We start from the raw sequence: 26778 nt of genomic DNA, 5'->3' as shown, positions 1-26778 counted from the left end.
ACAGGACCTACTGAATCACCGATCTCAGGACCTACTAAATCACTGACCTCAGGACCTACTGAATCACCGACCTCAGGACCTACTGAATCACCGACCTCAGGGCCTACTGAATCACTGAGCTCAGGGCCTAGTGAATCACCGACCACGGGGCCTACTGAATCACCGACCACAGGACCTACTGAATCACCGACCTCAGGACCTACTGAATCACCGACCTCAGGACCTACTGAATCACTGACCTCAGGGCCTACTGAATCACCGACCTCATGGCCTAATGAATCAGAGACCACAGGGCCTACTGAATCACCGACCACAGGGCCTACTGAATCACCGACCTCAGGACCTACTGAATCACCGACCTCAGGACCTACTGGATCACCGACCTCAGGGCCTACTGAATCACCGACCTCAGGGCCTACTGAATCACCGACCTCAGGGCCTACTGAATCACCGACCTCAGGGCCTACTGAATCACCGACCTCAGGACCTACTGAATCACCGACCTCAGGGCCTACTGAATCACCGACCTCAGGACCTACTGAATCGCCGACCTCAGGGCCTACTGAATCACCGACCTCAGGACCTAATGAATCACCGACCTCAGGGCCTACTGAATCACCGACCTCAGGACCTACTGAATCACCGACCTAAGTGCCTACTGAATCACCGACCTCAGGACCTACTGATTCACCGACCTCAGGGCCTACTGAATCACCGACCACAGGGCCTACTGAATCACCGACCACAGGACCTACTGAATCACCGATCTCAGGACCTACTAAATCACTGACCTCAGGACCTACTGAATCACCGACCTCAGGATCTACTGAATCACCGACCTCAGGGCCTACTGAATCACTGAGCTCAGGGCCTAGTGAATCACCGACCACGGGGCCTACTGAATCACCGACCACAGGACCTACTGAATCACCGACCTCAGGACCTACTGAATCACCGACCTCAGGACCTACTGAATCACTGACCTCAGGGCCTACTGAATCACCGACCTCAGGACCTACTGAATCACCGACCTCAGGACATACTGAATCACCGACCTCAGGGCCTACTGAATCACCGACCTCAGGACCTACTGAATCACCGATCACAGGGCCTACTGAATCACCGACATCAGGGCCTAATGAATCACCGACCTCAGGACCTACTGAATCACCGACCTCAGGACCTACTGAATCACAGACCTCAGGACCTACTGAATCACCGACCTCAGGACCTACTGAATCACCGACTTCAGGGCCTACTGCATCACTGACCTCAGGGCCTACTGAATCGCCGACCTCAGGGCATACTGCATCACCGACCTCAGGACCGACTGAATCGTCGACCTCAGGGCCTACTGCATCACTGACCTCTGGACCTACTGAATCACCGACCTCAGGGCCGAACGAATTGCCGACCATGGGGCCTACCGAATCGCCAACCTCAAGGCCTACTGAATCACCGACCTCAGGACCAGTCAATCACCGACTTCAGGGCCTACTGAATCACCGATCTCAGGGCCTACTGAATCACCGACCTCAGGGCCTACTGAATCACCGACCTCAGGACCTACTGAATCACCGACCTCAGGACCTACTGAATCACCGACCTCAGGACCTACTGAATCACCGACCTCAGGGCCTACTGAATCACCGACCACAGGAGCTACTGAATCACCGACCTCAGGGCCTACTGAATCACCGACCTCAGGGCCTACTGAATCACCGACCACAGGGCCTACTGAATCACCGACCACAGGGCCTACTGAATCACCGACCTCAGGACCTACTGAATCACCGACCTCAGGGCCTACTGAATCACCGACCACAGGGCCTACTGAATCACCGACCACAGACCCTACTGAATCACCGACCTCAGGACCTACTGAATCACTGACCTCAGGGCCTACTGAATCACCGACCTCAGGGCCTACTGAGTCACGACCTCAGGGCCGACTGAATCAACGACCACAGGGCCTACTGAATCACCGATCTCAGGACCTACTGAATCACCGACCACAGGAACTACTGAATCACCGACCTCAGGGCCTACTGAAACACTGACCTCAGGGCCTACTGAATCACCGACCTCAGGACCGACTGAATCACCGACCTCATGGCCTACTGAATCACCGACCTCAGGACCTACTGAATCACCGACCTCAGGGCCTACTGAATCACCGAGCTCAGGACCTACTGAATCACTGACCTCAGGGCCTACTGAATCACTGACCTCAGTACCTACTGAATCACCGACCTCAGGACCTACTGAATCACTGACCTCAGGACCTACTGAATCACCGACCTGAGGACCTACTGAATCACCGACCTCAGGAACTACTGAATCACCGACCTGAGGGCCTACTGAATCACCGACCTCAGGACCTACTGAATCACCGACCTCAGGACCTACTGAATTACCGACCTCAAGACCTACTGAATAACCGACCTCAGGACCTACTGAATCACTGACCACAGGACCTACTGAATCACCGACCTCAGGGCCTACTGAATCACCGACCACAGGGCCTACTGAATCACCGACCTCAGGACCTACTGCATCACCGACGTCAGGACCTACTGAATCACCGACCTCAGGACCTACTGAATCACTGACCTCAGGACCTACTGAATCACCGACCTCACGACCTACTGAATCACCGACCTGAGGACCTACTGAATCACCGACCTCAGGACCTACTGAATCAGCGACATCAGGGCCTACTGAATCACCGACCTCAGGACCTACTGAATCACCGACCTCAGGGCCTATAGAATCACCGACCTCAGGGCCTACTGAATCACCGACCACAGGGCCTACTGAATCACCGACCACAGGGCCTACTGAATCACCGACCTCAGGACCTACTCAATCACCGACCTCAGGGCCTACTGAATCACCGACCACAGGGCCTACTGAATCACCGACCACAGGACATACTGAATCACCAACCTCAGTACTTACTGAATCACTGACCTCAGGGCCTACTGAATCACCGACCTCAGGACCTACTGAGTCACCGACCTCAGGGCCGACTGAATCAACGACCACAGGGCCTACTGAATCACCGACCTCAGGACCTACTGAATCACCGACCACAGGACCTACTGAATCACCGACCTCAGGGCCGACTGAAACACTGACCTCAGGACCTACTGAATCACCGACCTCAGGACCTACTGAAACACCGACCTCAGGGCCTACTGAATCACCGACCTCAGGACCTACTGAATCACTGACCTCAGGGCCTACTGAATCACCGACCTCAGGCCTACTGAATCACTGACCTCAGGGCCTACTGAATCACTGACCTCAGTACCTACTGAATCACCGACCTCAGGACCTACTGAATCACTGACCTCAGGACCTACTGAATCACCGACCTCAGGACCTACTGAATCACCGACCTCAGGAACTACTGAATCACCGACCTCAGGGCCTACTGAATCACCGACCTCAGGACCCACTGAATCACCGACCTCAGGACCTACTGAATCACCGACCTCAAGACCGACTGAATAACCGACCTCAGGACCTACTGAATCACTGACCACAGGACCTACTGAATCACCGACCTCAGGGCCTACTGAATCACCGACCACAGGGCCTACTGAATCACCGACATCAGGACCTACTGCATCACCGACCTCAGGACCTACTGAATCACTGACCTCAGGACCTACTGAATCACTGACCTCAGGACCTAATGAATCACCGACCTCAGGACCTACTGAATCACCGACCTCAGGACCAACTGAATAACTGACATCAGGACCTACTGAATCACCGACCTCAGGGCCTACTGAATCACCGACCTCAGGACCTACTGAATCACCGACCTCAGGGCCTACTGAATCACCGACCTCAGGGCCTACTGAATCACCGACCTCAGGACCTACTGAATCACCGACCTCATGACCTACTGAATCACCGACCTCAGGACCTACTGAATCACCGACCTCAGGACCTACTAAATCACCGACCTCAGGGCCTACTGAATCACCGACCACAGGAGCTACTGAATCACCGACCTCAGGGCCTACTGAATCACCGACCTCAGGGCCTACTGAATCACCGACCACAGGGCCTACTGAATCACCGACCACAGGGCCTACTGAATCACCGACCTCATGACCTACTGAATCACCGACCTCAGGGCCTACTGAATCACCGACCACAGGGCCTACTGAATCACCGACCACAGACCCTACTGAATCACCGAGCTCAGGACCTACTGAATCACTGACCTCAGGGCCTACTGAATCACTGACCTCAGTACCTACTGAATCACCGACCTCAGGACCTACTGAATCACTGACCTCAGGACCTACTGAATCACCGACCTGAGGACCTACTGAATCACCGACCTCAGGAACTACTGAATCACCGACCTCAGTGCCTACTGAATCACCGACCTCAGGACCTACTGAATCACCGACCTCAGGACCTACTGAATTACCGACCTCAAGACCTACTGAATAACCGACCTCAGGGCCTACTGAATCACCGACCACAGGGCCTACTGAATCACCGACCTCAGGACCTACTGCATCACCGACGTCAGGACCTACTGAATCACCGACCTCAGGACCTACTGAATCACTGACCTCAGGACCTACTGAATCACCGACCTCACGACCTACTGAATCACCGACCTCAGGACCTACTGAATCACCGACCTCAGGACCTACTGAATCACCGACATCAGGGCCTACTGAATCACCGACCTCAGGACCTACTGAATCACCGACCTCAGGGCCTACTGAATCACCGACCACAGGGCCTACTGAATCACCGACCACAGGACATACTGAATCACCAAACTCAGTACTTACTGAATCACTGACCTCAGGGCCTACTGAATCACCGACCTCAGGACCTACTGAGTCACCGACCTCAGGGCCGACTGAATCAACGACCACAGGGCCTACTGAATCACCGACCTCAGGACCTACTGAATCACCGACCTCAGGACCTACTGAAACACCGACCTCAGGGCCTACTGAATCACCGACCTCAGGACCTACTGAATCACTGACCTCAGGGCCTACTGAATCACCGACCTCAGGCCTACTGAATCACTGACCTCAGGGCCTACTGAATCACTGACCTCAGTACCTACTGAATCACCGACCTCAGGACCTACTGAATCACTGACCTCAGGACCTACTGAATCACCGACCTCAGGACCTACTGAATCACCGACCTCAGGAACTACTGAATCACCGACCTCAGGGCCTACTGAATCACCGACCTCAGGACCTACTGAATCACCGACCTCAGGACCTACTGAATCACCGACCTCAAGACCTACTGAATAACCGACCTCAGGACCTACTGAATCACTGACCACAGGACCTACTGAATCACCGACCTCAGGGCCTACTGAATCACCGACCACAGGGCCTACTGAATCACCGACCTCAGGACCTACTGCATCACCGACCTCAGGACCTACTGAATCACCGACCTCAGGACCTACTGAATCACTGACCTCAGGACCTAATGAATCACCGACCGCAGGACCTACTGAATCACCGACCTCAGGACCAACTGAATAACTGACATCAGGACCTACTGAATCACCGACCTCAGGGCCTACTGAATCACCGACCTCAGGACCTACTGAATCACCGACCTCAGGGCCTACTGAATCACCGAACTCAGGGCCTACTGAATCACCGACCACAGGGCCTACTGAATCACCGACCACAGGGCCTACTGAATCACCGACCTCAGGACCTGCTGAATCACCGACCTCAGGGCCTACTGAATCAGCGACCACAGGGCCTACTGAATCACCGACCACAAGACCTACTGAATCACCGACCTCAGGACCTACTGAATCACCGACCTCAGGGCCTACTGAATCACCGACCTCAGGACCGACTGAATCACCAACCTCAGGACCTACTGAATCACCGACCTCAAGACCTACTGAATAACCGACCTCAGGACCTACTGAATCACTGACAAACAGGACCTACTGAATCACCGACCTCAGGGCCTACTGAATCACCGACCACAGGGCCTACTGAATCACCGACCTCAGGACCTACTGCATCACCGACGTCAGGACCTACTGAATCACCAACCTCAGGACCTACTGAATCACTGACCTCAGGACCTACTGAATCACCGACCTCACGACCTACTGAATCACCGACCTCAGGACCTACTGAATCACCGACCTCAGGACCTACTGAATCACCGACATCAGGGCCTACTGAATCACCGACCTCAGGACCTACTGAATCACCGACCTCAGGGCCTACTGAATCACCGACCGCAGGGCCTACTGAATCACCGACCACAGGGCCTACTGAATCACCGACCACAGGGCCTACTGAATCACCGACCTCAGGACCTGCTGAATCACCGACCTCAGGGCCTACTGAATCACCGACCACAGGGCCTACTGAATCACCGACCACAGGACATACTGAATCACCAACCTCAGTACCTACTGAATCACTGACCTCAGGGCCTACTGAATCACCGACCTCAGGCCTACTGAATCACTCACCTCAGGGCCTACTGAATCACTGACCTCAGTACCTACTGAATCACCGACCTCAGGACCTACTGAATCACTGACCTCAGGACCTACTGAATCACCGACCTCAGGACCTACTGAATCACCGAGCTCAGGAACTACTGAATCACCGACCTCAGGGCTACTGAATCACCGACCTCAGGGCCTACTGAATCACCGACCTCAGGACCTACTGAATCACCGACCTCAAGACCTACTGAATAACCGACCTCAGGACCTACTGAATCACTGACCACAGGACCTACTGAATCACCGACCTCAGGGCCTACTGAATCACCGACCACAGGGCCTACTGAATCACCGACCTCAGGACCTACTGCATCACCGATATCAGGACCTACTGAATCACCGACCACAGGACCTACTGAATCACCGACCTCAGGACCTACTGAATCACTGACCTCAGGGCCTAATGAATCACCGACCTCAGGGCCTACTGAGTCACCGACCTCAGGGCCGACTGAATCAACGACCACAGCGCCTACTGAATCACCAACCTCAGGACCTACTGAATCACCGACCACAGGACCTACTGAATCACCGACCTCAGGGCCTACTGAAACACGGACCTCAGGGCCTACTGAATCACCGACCACAGGGCCTACTGAATCACCGACCACAGGACCTACTGAATCACTGACCACAGGACCTACTGAATCACCGACCTCAGGGCCTACTGAATCACCGACCTCAGGGCCTACTGAATTACCGACCACAGGGCCTACTGAATCACCGACCACAGGGCCTACTGAATCACCGACCTCAGGACCTACTCAATCACCGACCACAGGACATACTGAATCACCAACCACAGGACCTACTGAATCACTGACCTCAGGGCCTACTGAATCACCGACCTCAGGGCCTACTGAGTCACCGACCTCAGGGCCGACTGAATCAACGACCACAGGGCCTACTGAATCACCGACCTCAGGACCTACTGAATCACCGACCACAGGACCTACTGAATCACCGACCTCAGGGCCTACTGAATCACTGACCTCAGGGCCTACTGAATCACCGACCTCAGGCCTACTGAATCACTGACCTCAGGGCCTACTGAATCACTGACCTCAGTACCTACTGAATCACCGACCTCAGGACCTACTGAATCACTGACCTCAGGACCTACTGAATCACCGACCTCAGGACCTGCTGAATCACCGACCTCAGGAACTACTGAATCACCGACCTCAGGGCCTACTGAATCACCGACCTCAGGACCTACTGAATCACCGACCTCAGGACCTACTGAATCACCGACCTCAAGACCTACTGAATAACCGACCTCAGGACCTACTGAATCACTGACCACAGGACCTACTGAAGCACCGACCTCAGGGCCTACTGAATCACCGACCACAGGGCCTACTGAATCACCGACCTCAGGACCTACTGCATCACCGACCTCAGGACCTACTGAATCACCGACCTCAGGACCTACTGAATCACCGACCACAGGACCTACTGAATCACCGACCTCAGGACCTACTGAATCACCGACCTCAGGACCAACTGAATAACTGACCTCAGGACCTACTGAATCACCGACCTCAGGGCCTACTGAATCACCGACCTCAGGACCTACTGAATCACCGACCTCAGGGCCTACTGAATCACCGTCCTCAGGGCCTACTGAATCACCGACCACAGGGCCTACTGAATCACCGACCACAGGGCCTACTGAATCACCGACCTCAGGACCTGCTGAATCACCGACCTCAGGGCCTACTGAATCACCGACCACAGGGCCTACTGAATCACCGACCACAGGACCTACTGAATCACCGACCTCAGGACCTACTGAATCACCGACCTCAGGGCCTACTGAATCACCGACCTCAGGACCTACTGAATCACCGACCTCAGGACCTACTGAATCACCGACCTCAAGACCTACTGAATAACCGACCTCAGGACCTACTGATCACTGACCACAGGACCTACTGAATCACCGACCTCAGGGCCTACTGAATCACCGACCACAGGGCCTACTGAATCACCGACCTCAGGACCTACTGCATCACCGATATCAGGACCTACTGAATCACCGACCACAGGACCTACTGAATCACCGACCTCAGGACCTACTGAATCACTGACCTCAGGGCCTAATGAATCACCGACCTCAGGGCCTACTGAGTCACCGACCTCAGGGCCGACTGAATCAACGACCACAGCGCCTACTGAATCACCAACCTCAGGACCTACTGAATCACCGACCACAGGACCTACTGAATCACCGACCTCAGGGCCTACTGAAACACGGACCTCAGGGCCTACTGAATCACCGACCACAGGGCCTACTGAATCACCGACCACAGGACCTACTGAATCACTGACCACAGGACCTACTGAATCACCGACCACAGGGCCTACTGAATCACCGACCACAGGGCCTACTGAATCACCGACCTCAGGACCTACTCAATCACCGACCACAGGACATACTGAATCACCAACCACGGGACCTACTGAATCACTGACCTCAGGGCCTACTGAATCACCGACCTCAGGGCCTACTGAGTCACCGACCTCAGGGCCGACTGAATCAACGACCACAGGGCCTACTGAATCACCGACCTCAGGACCTACTGAATCACCGACCACAGGACCTACTGAATCACCGACCTCAGGGCCTACTGAATCACTGACCTCAGGGCCTACTGAATCACCGACCTCAGGCCTACTGAATCACTGACCTCAGGGCCTACTGAATCACTGACCTCAGTACCTACTGAATCACCGACCTCAGGACCTACTGAATCACTGACCTCAGGACCTACTGAATCACCGACCTCACGACCTACTGAATCACCGACCTCAGGACCTACTGAATCACCGACCTCAGGACGACTGAATCACCGACATCAGGGCCTACTGAATCACCGACCTCAGGACCTACTGAATCACCGACCTCAGGGCCTACTGAATCACCGACCTCAGGGCCTACTGAATCACCGACCACAGGGCCTACTGAATCACCGAGCACAGGGCCTACTGAATCACCGACCTCACGACCTACTCAATCACCGACCTCAGGGCCTACTGAATCACCGACCACAGGGCCTACTGTATCACCGACCACAGGACATACTGAATCACCAACCTCAGGACCTACTGAAGCACCAACCTCAGGACCTACTGAATCACCGACCACAGGACCTACTGAATCACCGACCTCAGGCCTACTGAATCACTGACCTCAGGGCCTACTGAATCACCGACCTCAGGCCTGCTGAATCACTGACCTCAGGGCTTACTGAATCACTGACCTCAGTACCTACTGAATCACCGACCTCAGGACCTACTGAATCACTGACCTCAGGACCTACTGAATCACCGACCTCAGGACCTACTGAATCACCGACCTCAGGAACTACTGAATTACCGACCTCAGGGCTACTGAATCACCGACCTCAGGACCTACTGAATCACCGACCTCAGGAGCTACTGAATCACCGACCTCAAGACCTACTGAATAACCGACCTCAGGACCTACTGAATCACTGACCACAGGACCTACTGAATCACCGACCTCAGGGCCTGCTGAATCACCGACCACAGGGCCTACTGAATCACCGACCTCAGGACCTACTGCATCACCGGCCTCAGGATCTACTAAATCACCGACCTCAGGACCTACTGAATCACTGACCTCAGGACCTACTGAATCACCGACCTCAGGAGCTACTGAATCACCGACATCAGGGCCTACTGAATCACCGACCTCAGGACCGACTGAATCACCGACCTCAGGGCCTACTGAATCACCGACCTCAGGGCCTACTGAATCACCGACCACAGGGCCTACTGAATCACCGACCACAGGGCCTACTGAATCACCGACCTCACGACCTACTCAATCACCGACCTCAGGGCCTACTGAATCACCGACCACAGGGCCTACTGAATCACCGACCACAGGACATACTGAATCACCAACCTCAGGACCTACTGAAGCACCAACCTCAGGACCTACTGAATCACCGACCACAGGACCTACTGAATCACCGACCTCAGGCCTACTGAATCACTGACCTCAGGGCTTACTGAATCACTGACCTCAGGACGTACTGAATCACCGACCTCAGGACCTACTGAATCACCGACCTCAGGACCTACTGAATCACCGACCTCAGGACCTACTGAATCACCGACCTCAGGACCTACTGAATCACTGACCTCAGGACCTACTGAATCACCGACCTCAGGACCTACTGAATCACCGACCTCAGGAACTACTGAATTACCGACCTCAGGGCTACTGAATCACCGACCTCAGGACCTACTGAATCACCGACCTCAGGACCTACTGAATCACCGACCTCAAGACCTACTGAATAACCGACCTCAGGACCTACTGAATCACTGACCACAGGACCTACTGAATCACCGACCTCAGGGCCTACTGAATCACCGACCACAGGGCCTACTGAATCACCGACCTCAGGACCTACTGAATCACTGACCTCAGGACCTACTGAATCACCGACATCAGGACCTACTGAATCATCGACCTCAGGGCCTACTGTATCACCGACCTCAGGACCTACGGAATCACCGACCTCAGGGCCTACTGAATCACCGACCTCAGGGCCTACTGAATCACCGACCACAGGGCCTACTGAATCACCGACCACAGGGCCTACTGAATCACCGACCACAGGGCCTACTGAATCACCGACCACAGGGCCTACTGAATCACCGACCTCAGGACCTACTGAATCACTGACCTCAGGGCCTACTGAATCACCGACCTCAGGTCCTACTGAGTCACCGATCTCAGCGCCGACTGAATCAACGACCACAGGGCCTACTGAATCACCGACCTCAGGACCTACTGAATCACCGACGACAGGACCTACTGAATCACCGACCTCAGGGCCTACTGAAACACTGACCTCAGGGCCTACTGAATCACCGACCACAGGGCCTACTGAATCACCGACCACAGGACCTACTGAATCACTGACCACAGGACCTACTGAATCACCGACCTCAGGGCCTACTGAATCACAGACCTCAGGGCCTACTGAATCACCGACCACAGGGCCTACTGAATCACCGACCACAGGGCCTACTGAATCACCGACCACAGGGCCTACTGAATCACCGACCACAGGACATACTGAATCACCTACCACAGGGCCTACTGAATCACCGACCTCAGGACCTACTGCATCACCGACGTCAGGACCTACTGAATCACCGACCTCAGGACCTACTGAATCACTGACCTCAGGACCTACTGAATCACTGACCTCACGACCTACTGAATCACCGACCTCAGGACCTACTGAATCACCGACGTCAGGACCTACTGAATCACCGACATCAGGGCCTACTGAATCACCGACCTCAGGACATACTGAATCACCAACCTCAGGACCTACTGAAGCACCAACCTCAGGACCTACTGAATCACCGACCACAGGACCTACTGAATCACCGACCTCAGGCCTACTGAATCACTGACCTCAGGGCTTACTGAATCACTGACCTCAGGACGTACTGAATCACCGACCTCAGGACCTACTGAATCACCGACCTCAGGACCTACTGAATCACCGACCTCAGGACCTACTGAATCACCGACCTCAGGACCTACTGAATCACTGACCTCAGGACCTACTGAATCACCGACCTCAGGACCTACTGAATCACCGACCTCAGGAACTACTGAATTACCGACCTCAGGGCTACTGAATCACTGACCTCAGGACCTACTGAATCACCGACCTCAGGACCTACTGAATCACCGACCTCAAGACGTACTGAATAACCGACCTCAGGACCTACTGAATCACTGACCACAGGACCTACTGAATCACCGACCTCAGGGCCTACTGAATCACCGACCACAGGGCCTACTGAATCACCGACCTCAGGACCTACTGAATCACTGACCTCAGGACCTACTGAATCACCGACATCAGGACCTACTGAATCATCGACCTCAGGGCCTACTGTATCACCGACCTCAGGACCTACTGAATCACCGACCTCAGGGCCTACTGAATCACCGACCTCAGGGCCTACTGAATCACCGACCACAGGGCCTACTGAATCACCGACCACAGGGCCTACTGAATCACCGACCACAGGGCCTACTGAATCACCGACCACAGGGCCTACTGAATCACCGACCTCAGGACCTACTGAATCACTGACCTCAGGGCCTACTGAATCACCGACCTCAGGTCCTACTGAGTCACCGATCTCAGCGCCGACTGAATCAACGACCACAGGGCCTACTGAATCACCGACCTCAGGACCTACTGAATCACCGACGACAGGACCTACTGAATCACCGACCTCAGGGCCTACTGAAACACTGACCTCAGGGCCTACTGAATCACCGACCACAGGGCCTACTGAATCACCGACCACAGGACCTACTGAATCACTGACCACAGGACCTACTGAATCACCGACCTCAGGGCCTACTGAATCACAGACCTCAGGGCCTACTGAATCACCGACCACAGGGCCTACTGAATCACCGACCACAGGGCCTACTGAATCACCGACCACAGGGCCTACTGAATCACCGACCACAGGACATACTGAATCACCTACCACAGGGCCTACTGAATCACCGACCTCAGGACCTACTGCATCACCGACGTCAGGACCTACTGAATCACCGACCTCAGGACCTACTGAATCACTGACCTCAGGACCTACTGAATCACTGACCTCACGACCTACTGAATCACCGACCTCAGGACCTACTGAATCACCGACGTCAGGACCTACTGAATCACCGACATCAGGGCCTACTGAATCACCGACCTCAGGACCTACTGAATCACCGACCTCAGGGCCTACTGAATCACCGACCTCAGGGCCTACTGAATCACCGACCACAGGGCCTACTGAATCACCGACCACAGGGCCTACTGAATCACCGACCTCACGACCTACTCAATCACCGACCTCAGGGCCTACTGAATCACCGACCACAGGGCCAACTGAATCACCGACCACAGGACATACTGAATCACCAACCTCAGGACCTACTGAAGCACCAACCTCAGGACCTACTGAATCACTGACCACAGGACCTACTGAATCACCGACCTCAGGCCTACTGAATCACTGACCTCAGGGCCTACTGAATCACCGACCTCAGGCCTGCTGAATCACTGACCTCAGGGCTTACTGAATCACTGACCTCAGTACCTACTGAATCACCGACCTCAAGACCTACTGAATCACTGACCTCAGGGCCTACTGAATCACCGACCTCAGGTCCTACTGAGTCACCGATCTCAGCGCCGACTGAATCAACGACCACAGGGCCTACTGAATCACCGACCTCAGGACCTACTGAATCACCGACGACAGGGCCTACTGAATCACCGACCACAGGACCTACTGAATCACTGACCACAGGACCTACTGAATCACCGACCTCAGGGCCTACTGAATCACAGACCTCAGGGCCTACTGAATCACCGACCACAGGGCCTACTGAATCACCGACCACAGGGCCTACTGAATCACCGACCACAGGGCCTACTGAATCACCGACCACAGGACATACTGAATCACCTACCACAGGGCCTACTGAATCACCGACCTCAGGGCCTACTGAATCACAGACCTCAGGGCCTACTGAATCACCGACCACAGGGCCTACTGAATCACCGACCACAGGGCCTACTGAATCACCGACCACAGGGCCTACTGAATCACCGACCACAGGACATACTGAATCACCTACCACAGGGCCTACTGAATCACCGACCTCAGGACCTACTGCATCACCGACGTCAGGACCTACTGAATCACCGACCTCAGGACCTACTGAATCACTGACCTCAGGACCTACTGAATCACTGACCTCACGACCTACTGAATCACCGACCTCAGGACCTACTGAATCACCGACGTCAGGACCTACTGAATCACCGACATCAGGGCCTACTGAATCACCGACCTCAGGACCTACTGAATCACCGACCTCAGGGCCTACTGAATCACCGACCTCAGGGCCTACTGAATCACCGACCACAGGGCCTACTGAATCACCGACCACAGGGCCTACTGAATCACCGACCTCACGACCTACTCAATCACCGACCTCAGGGCCTACTGAATCACCGACCACAGGGCCTACTGAATCACCGACCACAGGACATACTGAATCACCAACCTCAGGACCTACTGAAGCACCAACCTCAGGACCTACTGAATCACCGACCACAGGACCTACTGCATCACCGACCTCAGGCCTACTGAATCACTGACCTCAGGGCCTACTGAATCACCGACCTCAGGCCTGCTGAATCACTGACCTCAGGGCTTACTGAATCACTGACCTCAGTACCTACTGAATCACCGACCTCAGGACCTACTGAATCACTGACCTCAGGACCTACTGAATCACCGACCTCAGGGCCTACTGAATCACCGACCACAGGGCCTACTGAATCACCGACCACAGGGCCTACTGAATCACTGACCTCACGACCTACTCAATCACCGACCTCAGGGCCTACTGAATCACCGACCACAGGGCCTACTGAATCACCGACCACAGGACATACTGAATCACCAACCTCAGGACCTACTGAAGCACCAACCTCAGGACCTACTGAATCACCGACCACAGGACCTACTGAATCTCCGACCTCAGGCCTACTGAATCACTGACCTCAGTACCTACTGAATCACCGACCTCAGGACCTACTGAATCACTGACCTCAGGACCTACTGAATCACCGACCTCAGGACCTACTGAATCACCGACCTCAGGAACTACTGAATTACCGACCTCAGGGCTACTGAATCACCGACCTCAGGACCTACTGAATCACCGACCTCAGGACCTACTGAATCACCGACCTCAAGACCTACTGAATAACCGACCTCAGGACCTACTGAATCACTGACCACAGGACCTACTGAATCACCGACCTCAGGGCCTACTGAATCACCGACCACAGGGCCTACTGAATCACCGACCTCAGGACCTACTGCATCACCGACCTCAGGATCTACTAAATCACCGACCTCAGGACCTACTGAATCACTGACCTCAGGACCTACTGAATCACCGACATCAGGACCTACTGAATCACCGACCTCAGGACCTACTGAATCACTGACCTCAGGACCTACTGAATCCCCGACCTCAGGGCCTACTGTATCACCGACCTCAGGACCTACTGAATCACCGACCTCAGGGCCTACTGAATCACCGACCTCAGGGCCTACTGAATCACCGACCACAGGGCCTACTGAATCACCGACCACAGGGCCTACTGAATCACCGACCTCAGGACCTGCTGAATCACCGACCTCAGGGCCTACTGAATCACCGACCACAGGGCCTACTGAATCACCGACCACAGGACCTACTGAATCACCGACCTCAGGACCTACTGAATCACTGACCTCAGGGCCTACTGAATCACCGAACTCAGGGCCTACTGAGTCACCGATCTCAGCGCCGACTGAATCAACGACCACAGGGCCTACTGAATCACCGACCTCAGGACCTACTGAATCACCGACGACAGGACCTACTGAATCACCGACCTCAGGGCCTACTGAAACACTGACCTCAGGGCCTACTGAATCACCGACCACAGGGCCTACTGAATCACCGACCACAGGACCTACTGAATCACTGACCACAGGACCTACTGAATCACCGACCTCAGGGCCTACTGAATCACAGACCTCAGGGCCTACTGAATCACCGACCACAGGGCCTACTGAATCACCGACCACAGGGCCTACTGAATCACCGACCTCAGGACCTACACAATCACCGACCTCAGGGCCTACTGAATCACAGACCTCAGGGCCTACTGAATCACCGACCACAGGGCCTACTGAATCACCGACCTCAGGGCCTACTGAGTCACCGACGTCAGGGCCGACTGAATCAACGACCACAGGGCCTACTGAATCACCGACCTCAGGACCTACTGAATCAACGACCACAGGTGCTACTGAATCACCGACCTCAGGGCCTACTGAATCACTGACCTCAGGGCCTACTGAATCACCGACCTCAGGACCTACTGAATCACCGACCTCAGGACCTACTGAATCACCGACCTCAGGAACTACTGAATCACCGACCTCAGGGCCTACTGAATCACCGACCTCAGGACTTACTGAATCACCGACCTCAGGACCTACTGAATCACCGACCTCAAGACCTACTGAATAACCGACCTCAGGACCAACTGAATAACCGACCTCAGGACCTACTGAATCACCGACCTCAGGACCTACTGAATCACCGACCTCAGGACCTACTGAATCACCGACCACAGGGCCTACTGAATCACCGACCTCAGGGCCTACTGAATCACCGACCACATGACCTACTGAATCACCGACCTCAGGACCAACTGAATCACCGACCTCAGGACCTACTGAATCACCGACCTCAGGACCTACTGAATCACTGACCACAGGACCTACTGAATCACCGACCTCAGGGCCTACTGAATCACCGACCTCAGGACCTACTGAATCACCGACCTCAGGACCTACTGAATCACCGACCTCAGGGCCTACTGAATCATCGACCTCAGGACCGACTGAATCACCGACCTCAGGACCTACTGAATCACCGACCTCAGGACCAAATGAATCACCGACCTCAGGACCTACTGAATCACTGACCTCAGGACCTACTGAATCACCGACCACAGGGCCTACTGAATCACCGACCACAGGACCTACTGAATCACTGACCACAGGACCTACTGAATCACCGACCTCAGGGCCTACTGAATCACAGACCTCAGGGCCTACTGAATCACCGACCACAGGGTCTACTGAATCACCGACCACAGGGCCTACTGAATCACCGACCTCAGGACCTACACAATCACCGACCTCAGGGCCTACTGAATCACCGACCACAGGGCCTACTGAATCACCGACCACAGGACATACTGAATCACCTACCTCAGGACCTACTGAATCACTGACCTCAGGGCCTACTGAATCACCGACCTCAGGGCCTACTGAGTCACCGACCTCAGGGCCGACTGAATCAACGACCACAGGGCCTACTGAATCACCGACCTCAGGACCTACTGAATCACCGACCACAGGACCTACTGAATCACCGACCTCAGGGCCTACTGAATCACTGACCTCAGGGCCTACTGAATCACCGACCTCAGGCCTACTGAATCACTGACCTCAGGGCCTACTGAATCACTGACCTCAGTACCTACTGAATCACCGACCTCAGGACCTACTGAATCACTGACCTCAGGACCTACTGAATCACCGACCTCAGGACCTACTGAATCACCGACCTCAGGAACTACTGAATCACCGACCTCAGGGCCTACTGAATCACCGACCTCAGGACTTACTGAATCACCGACCTCAGGACCTACTGAATCACCGACCTCAAGACCTACTGAATAACCGACCTCAGGACCAACTGAATCACCGACCTCAGGACCTACTGAATCACCGACCTCAGGACCTACTGAATCACCGACCACACGACCTACTGAATCACCGACCACAGAACATACTGAATCACAGACCTCAGGACCTATTGAATCACCGACCACAGGGCCGACTGAATCACCGACCTCAGGACCTACTGAATCACCGACCTCAGGACCTACTGAATCACCGACCTCAGGGCCGACTGAATCACCGACCTCAGGACCTACGTAATCACCGACCTCAGGACCTACTGAATCACCGACCTCAGGACCTACTGAATCACCGACCTCAGGACCTACTGAATCACCGACCTCAGGGCCGACTGAATCACCGACCTCAGGACCTACGTAATCACGGACCTCAGGACCTACTGAATCACCGACCTCAGGACCTACTGAATCACCGACCTCAGGACCTACTGAATCACCGACCACAGGGCCTACTGAATCACCGACCTCAGGGCCTACTGAATCACCGACCACAGGGCCTACTGAATCACCGACCACAGGACATACTGAATCACCTACCTCAGGACCTACTGAATCACTGACCTCAGGGCCTACTGAATCACCGACCTCAGGGCCTACTGAGTCACCGACCTCAGGGCCGACTGAATCAACGACCACAGGGCCTACTGAATCACCGACCTCAGGACCTACTGAATCACCGACCACAGGACCTACTGAATCACCGACCTCAGGGCCTACTGAATCACTGACCTCAGGGCCTACTGAATCACCGACCTCAGGCCTACCGAATCACTGACCTCAGGGCCTACTGAATCACTGACCTCAGTACCTACTGAATCACCGACCTCAGGACCTACTGAATCACTGACCTCAGGACCTACTGAATCACCGACCTCAGGACCTACTGAATCACCGACCTCAGGACCTACTGAATCACCGACCTCAGGGCCTACTGAATCACCGACCTCAGGGCCTACTGAATCACCGACCACAGGGCCTACTGAATCACCGACCTCAGGGCCTACTGAATCACCGACCTCAGGGCCTACTGAATCACCGACCTCAGGACTTACTGAATCACCGACCTCAGGACCTACTGAATCACCGACCTCAAGACCTACTGAATAACCGACCTCAGGACCAACTGAATCACCGACCTCAGGACCTACTGAATCACCGACCTCAGGACCTACTGAATCACCGACCACAGGACCTACTGAATCACCGACCACAGAACATACTGAATCACAGACCTCAGGACCTACTGAATCACCGACCACAGGGCTGACTGAATCACCGACCTCAGGACCTACTGAATCACCGACCTCAGGACCTACTGAATCACCGACCTCAGGACCTACTGAATCACCGACCTCAGGGCCGACTGAATCACCGACCTCAGGACCTACGTAATCACCGACCTCAGGACCTACTGAATCACCGACCTCAGGGCCTACTGAATCACCGACCTCAGGTACCCTACTGAATCACCGAACTCAGGACCTACTGAATCACCGACCTCAGGACCTACTGAATCACGGACCTCAGGACCTACTGAATCACCGACCTCAGGACCTACTGAATCACCGACCTCAGGACCTACTGAATCACCGACCACAGGGCCTACTGAATCACCGACCTCAGGGCCTACTGAATCACCGACCACATGACCTACTGAATCACCGACCTCAGGACCTACTGAATCACCGACCACAGGGCCTACTGAAACACCGACCTCAGGGCCTACTGAATCACCGACCTCAGCGCCTACTGAATCACCGACCTCAGGGCCTACTGAATCACCGACCTCAGGACCTACTGAATCACCGACCTCAGGACCTACTGAATCACCGACCTCAGGACCAACTGAATCACCGAACTCAGGACCTACTGAATCACTGACCTCAGGACCTACTGAATCACCGACCTCAGGGCCTACTGAATCACTGACCTCTGGGCCTACTGAATCACCGACCTCAGGACCTACTGAATCACCGACCTCAGGGCCTACTGAATCACCGACCTCAGGACCTACTGAATCACCGACCTCAGGACCTACTGAATCACCGACCTCAGGACCAACTGAATCACCGACCTCAGGACCTACTGAATCACTGACCTCAGGACCTACTGAATCACCGACCTCAGGGCCTACTGAATCACCGACCTCAGGACCTACTGAATCACCGACCTCAGGACCTACTGAATCACCGACCTCAGGACCAACTGAATCACCGACCTCAGGACCTACTGAATCACCGACCTCAGGACCTACTGAATCACTGACCACAGGACCTACTGAATCACCGACCTCAGGGCCTACTGAATCACCGACCTCAGGACCTACTGAATCACCGAACACAGGACCTACTGAATCACCGACCTCAGGACCAACTGAATCACCGACCTCAGGACCTACTGAATCACTGCCCTCAGGACCTACTGAATCACCGACCACAGGGCCTACTGAATCACCGACCACAGGACCTACTGAATCACCGACCTCAGGACCTACTGAATCACCGACCACAGGACCTACTGAATCACCGACCACAGGACCTACTTAATCACCGACCTCAGGGCCTACTGAATCACCGACCTCAGGGCCTACTGAATCACCGACCTCAGGACCTACTGAATCACCGACCTCAGGGCCTACTGAATCACCGACTTCAGGACCTACTGAATCACTGACCTCAGGGCCTACTGAATCACCGACCTCAGGACCTACTGAATCACCGACGTCAGGACCTACTGAATCACAGACCTTAGGACCTACTGAATCACCGACCTCAGCACCTACTGAATCACCGACCTCAGGACCTAATGAATCACCGACCTCAGGGCCTACTGAATCACTGACCTCAGGGCCTATTGAATCACCGACCACAGGGCCTACTGAATCACCGACCACAGGGCCTACTGAATCACCGACCTCAGGACCTACTGAATCACTGACCTCAGGGCCTACTGAATCACCGACCTCAGGGCCTACTAAATCACCGACCTCAGGACCGACTGAATCACCGAACTCAGGGCCTACTGAATCACCGACCTCAGGACCTACTGAATCACCGACCTCAGGACCTACTGAATCACCGACCTCAGGACCTACTGAATCACCGACCTCAGGACCGACTGAATCACCGACCTCAGGGCCTACTGAATCACCGACCTCAGTACCGACTGAATCACTGACCTCAGGGCCTACTGAATCACCGACCTCAGGGCCAATGAATCACCGACCTCAGGGCCGACTGAATCACCAACCTCAGGGCCTACTGAATCACCGACCTCAGGGCCTACCGAATCACCGACCTCAGGGCCTACTGAATCACCAACCTCAGGGCCTACTGAATCACCGACCTCAGGGCCTACCAAATCACCGACCTCAGGACCTACTGAATCACTGACCTCAGGGCCTACTAAATCACCCACCTCAGGGCCTACTGAATCACTGACCTCAGGGTCTACTGAATCACCGACCTCAGGGCCTACTAAATCACCGACCTCAGGACCTACTGAATCACCGACCTCAGGACCTACTGAATCACTGACCTCAGGGCCTACTGAAGCACCGACCTCAGGGCCTACTAAATCACCGACCTCAGGACCTACTGATTCACCGACCTCAGGGCCTACTGAATCTCCGACCTCAGGACCTACTGAATCACCGACCTCAGGACCTACTGAATCACCGACCTCAGGACCAACTGAATCACCGACCTCAGGACCTACTGAATCACCGACTTCAGGGCCTACTGAATCACCGACCTCAGTACCTACTGAATCACCGAACTCAGGGCCTACTGAATCACCGACCTCAGGGGCTACTGAATCACCGACCTCAGGGCCTACTGAATCACCGACCACAGGGCCTACTGAATCACCGACCACAGGACCTACTGAATCACCGACCTCAGGACCTACTGAATCACTGACCTCAGGGCCTACTGAATCACCGACCTCAGGACCTACTGAATCACCGACCTCAGGGCCTACTGAATCACCGACCACAGGACCTACTGAATCACCGACATCAGCACCTACTGAATCACCGACCTCAGGGCCTACTGAATCACTGACCTCAGGGCCTACTGAATCACCGACCTCAGGGCCTACTAAATCACCGACCTCAGGACCTACTGAATCACCGACCTCAGGACCTACTGAATCACTGACCTCAGGGCCTACTGAATCACCGACCTCAGGACCTACTGAATCGCCGACCTCAGGGCCTACCTACTCAACGACCTCAGGGCCTACTGCATCACCGACCTCAGGACCTACTGAATAGTCGACCTCAGTGCCTACTGCATCACTGACCTCAGGACCTACTGAATCACCGCCCTCAGGGCCGAACGAACTGCCGACCATAGGGCCTACCGAATCGCCAACCTCAAGGCCTACTGAATCGCCGACCTCAGGGCCTACTGAATCACCGACCTCAGGGTCAATCAATGACCGACTTCAGGGCCGACTGAAACACCGACCTCAGGGCCTGCTCAATCACCGACCTCAGGGCCTACTCAATCGCCGATCTCAGGGCCTACTGAATCACCGACCACAGGACCTACTGAATCACCGACCTCAGGACCTACTGAATCACCGACCACAGGACCTACTGAATCACCGACCTCAGGACCTACTGAATCACCGACCACAGGGCCTACTGAATCTCTGACCTCAGGACCTACTGAATCACCGACCTCAGGGCCTACTGAATCACCGACCTCAGGACCTACTGAATCACCGACCTCAGGACCTACTGAATCACCGACCTCAGGACCTACTGAATCACCGACCTCAGGGCCTACTGAATCACCGACCTCAGGACCTACTGAATCACCGACCTCAGGGCCTACTGAATCACTGACCTCAGGGCCTACTGAATCACCGACCTCAGGACCTACTGAATCACCGACCTCAGGGCCTACTGAATCACCGACCACAGGACCTACTGAATCACCGACCTCAGGACCTACTGAATCACCGACCTCAGGACCTACTGAATCACCGACCTCAGGGCCTACCTACTCAACGACCTCAGGGCCTACTGCATCACCGACCTCAGGACCTACTGAATCGTCGACCTCAGTGCCTACTGCATCACAGACCTCAGGACCTACTGAATCACCGCCCTCAGGGCCGAACGAATTGCCGACCATAGGGCCTACCGAATCACCAACCTCAAGGCCTACTGAATCACCGACCTCAGGGTCGATCAATCACCGACTTCAGGGCCGACTGAATCACCGACCTTAGGACCTACTGAATCACCGACCTCAGGACCTACTGAATCACCGACCTCAGGGCCGACTGAATCACCGACCTCAGGACCTACGTAATCACCGACCTCAGGACCTACTGAATCACCGACCTCAGGACCTACTGAATCACCGACCTCAGGACCTACTGAATCACCGACCTCAGGGCCGACTGAATCACCGACCTCAGGACCTACGTAATCACCGACCTCAGGACCTACTGAATCACCGACCTCAGGGCCGACTGAATCACCGACCTCAGGACCTACTGAATCACCGACCTCAGGACCTACTGAATCACCGACCTCAGGGCCGACTGAATCACCGACCTCAGGACCTACGTAATCACCGACCTCAGGACCTACTGAATCACCGACCTCAGGACCTACTGAATCACCGACCTCAGGACCTACTGAATCACCGACCTCAGGGCCGACTGAATCACCGACCTCAGGACCTACGTAATCACCGACCTCAGGACCTACTGAATCACCGACCCCAGGGCCTACTGAATCACCGACCTCAGGTACCCTACTGAATCACCGAACTCAGGACCTACTGAATCACCGACCTCAGGACCTACTGAATCACGGACCTCAGGACCTACTGAATCACCGACCACAGGGCCTACTGAATCACCGACCTCAGGGCCTACTGAATCACCGACCACATGACCTACTGAATCACCGACCTCAGGACCTACTGAATCACCGACCTTAGGACCTACTGAATCACCGACCACAGGGCCTACTGAATCACCGACCTCAGCGCCTACTGAATCACCGACCTCAGGGCCTACTGAATCACCGACCTCAGGACCTACTGAATCACCGACCTCAGGACCTACTGAATCACCGACCTCAGGACCAACTGAATCACCGAACTCAGGACCTACTGAATCACAGACCTCAGGGCCTACTAAATCACCGACCTCAGGACCTACTGAATCACCGACCTCAGGGCCTACTAAATCACCGACCTCAGGACCTACTGAATCACCGACCTCAGGACCTACTGAATCACTGACCTCAGGACCTACTGAATCACCGACCTCAGGACCTACTGAATCACCGACCTCTGGACCAACTGAATCACCGACCTCAGGACCTACTGAATCACTGACCTCAGGACCTACTGAATCACCGACCTCAGGGCCTACTGAATCACCGACCTCAGGACCTACTGAATCACCGACCTCAGGACCTACTGAATCACCGACCTCAGGACCAACTGAATCACCGACCTCAGGACCTACTGAATCACCGACCTCAGGACCTACTGAATCACTGACCACAGGACCTACTGAATCACCGACCTCAGGGCCTACTGAATCACCGACCTCAGGACCTACTGAATCACCGAACTCAGGACCTACTGAATCACCGACCTCAGGACCAACTGAATCACCGACCACAGGACCTACTGAATCACTGCGCTCAGGACCTACTGAATCACCGACCTCAGGGCCTACTGAATCACTGACCTCATGCCTGCTGAATCACCGACTACAGGGCCTACTGAATCACCGACCACAGGACCTACTGAATCACCGACCTCAGGACCTACTGAATCACCGACCACAGGACCTACTGAATCACCGACCACAGGACCTACTTAATCACCGACCTCAGGGCCTACTGAATCACCGACCTCAGGGCCTACTGAATCACCGACCTCAGGACCTACTGAATCACCGACCTCAGGGCCTACTGAATCACCGACTTCAGGACCTACTGAATCACTGACCTCAGGGCCTACTGAATCACCGACCTCAGGACCTACTGAATCACCGACCTCAGGACCTACTGAATCACCGACCTCAGGACCTACTGAATCACCGACCTCAGGACCTACTGAATCACCGACCTCAGGACCTACTGAATCACCGACCTCAGGGCCTACTGAATCACTGACCTCAGGGCCTATTGAATCACCGACCACAGGGCCTACTGAATCACCGACCACAGGGCCTACTGAATCACCGACCTCAGGACCTACTGAATCACTGACCTCAGGGCCTACTGAATCACCGACCTCAGGGCCTACTAAATCACCGACCTCAGGACCGACTGAATCACCTAACTCAGGGCCTACTGAATCACCGACCTCAGGAGCTACTGAATCACCGACCTCAGGACCTACTGAATCACCGACCTCAGGACCTACTGAATCACCGACCTCAGGACCTACTGAATCACTGACCTCAGGGCCTACTGAATCACCGACCTCAGTACCTACTGAATCACTGACCTCAGGGCCTACTGAATCACCGACCTCAGGGCCAATGAATCACCGACCTCAGGGCCGACTGAATCACCAACCTCATGGCCTACTGAATCACCGACCTCAGGGCCTACCGAATCACCGACCTCGGGGCCTACTGAATCACCAACCTCAGGGCCTACTGAATCACTGACCTCAGGGTCTACTGAATCACCGACCTCAGGGCCTACTAAATCACCGACCTCAGGACCTACTGAATCACTGACCTCAGGGCCTACTAAATCACCCACCTCAGGGCCTACTGAATCACTGACCTCAGGGTCTACTGAATCACCGACCTCAGGGCCTACTAAATCACCGACCTCAGGACCTACTGAATCACCGACCTCAGGACCTACTGAATCACTGACCTCAGGGCCTACTGAAGCACCGACCTCAGGGCCTACTAAATCACCGACCTCAGGACCTACTGAATCACCGACCTCAGGACCTACTGAATCACTGACCTCAGGGCCTACTGAAGCACCGACCTCAGGGCCTACTAAATCACCGACCTCAGGACCTACTGAATCACCGACCTCAGGGCCTACTGAATCTCCGACCTCAGGACCTACTGAATCACCGACCTCAGGGCCTACTGAATCACCGACCTCAGGACCTACTGAATCACCGACCTCAGGGCCTACTGAATCACCGACCACAGGACCTACTGAATCACCGACATCAGCACCTACTGAATCACCGACCTCAGGACCTACTGAATCACTGACCTCAGGGCCTACTGAATCACCGACCTCAGGGCCTACTAAATCACCGACCTCAGGACCTACTGAATCACCGACCTCAGGACCTACTAAATCACCGACCTCAGGACCTACTGAATCACTGACCTCAGGGCCTACTGAATCACCGACCTCAGGACCTACTGAATCGCCGACCTCAGGGCCAACCTACTCAACGACATCAGGGCCTACTGCATCACCGACCTCAGGACCTACTGAATAGTCGACCTCAGTGCCTACTGCATCACTGACCTCAGGACCTACTGAATCACCGCCCTCAGGGCCGAACGAACTGCCGACCATAGGGCCTACCGAATCGCCAACCTCAAGGCCTACTGAATCGACGACCTCAGGGCCTACTGAATCACCGACCTCCGGGTCAATCAATGACCGACTTCAGGGCCGACTGAAACACCGACCTCAGGGCCTGCTGAATCACCGACCTCAGGGCCTACTCAATCACCGACCTCAGGGCCTACAGAATCACCGACCACAGGACCTACTGAATTACCGACCTCAGGACCTACTGAATCACC

This window comes from Pristiophorus japonicus, chromosome 10, assembly GCF_044704955.1.
Source record: "Pristiophorus japonicus isolate sPriJap1 chromosome 10, sPriJap1.hap1, whole genome shotgun sequence".
In the NCBI taxonomy this organism is placed as follows: domain Eukaryota; kingdom Metazoa; phylum Chordata; class Chondrichthyes; family Pristiophoridae; genus Pristiophorus; species Pristiophorus japonicus.
This window is presented reverse-complemented; position numbering follows the sequence as displayed.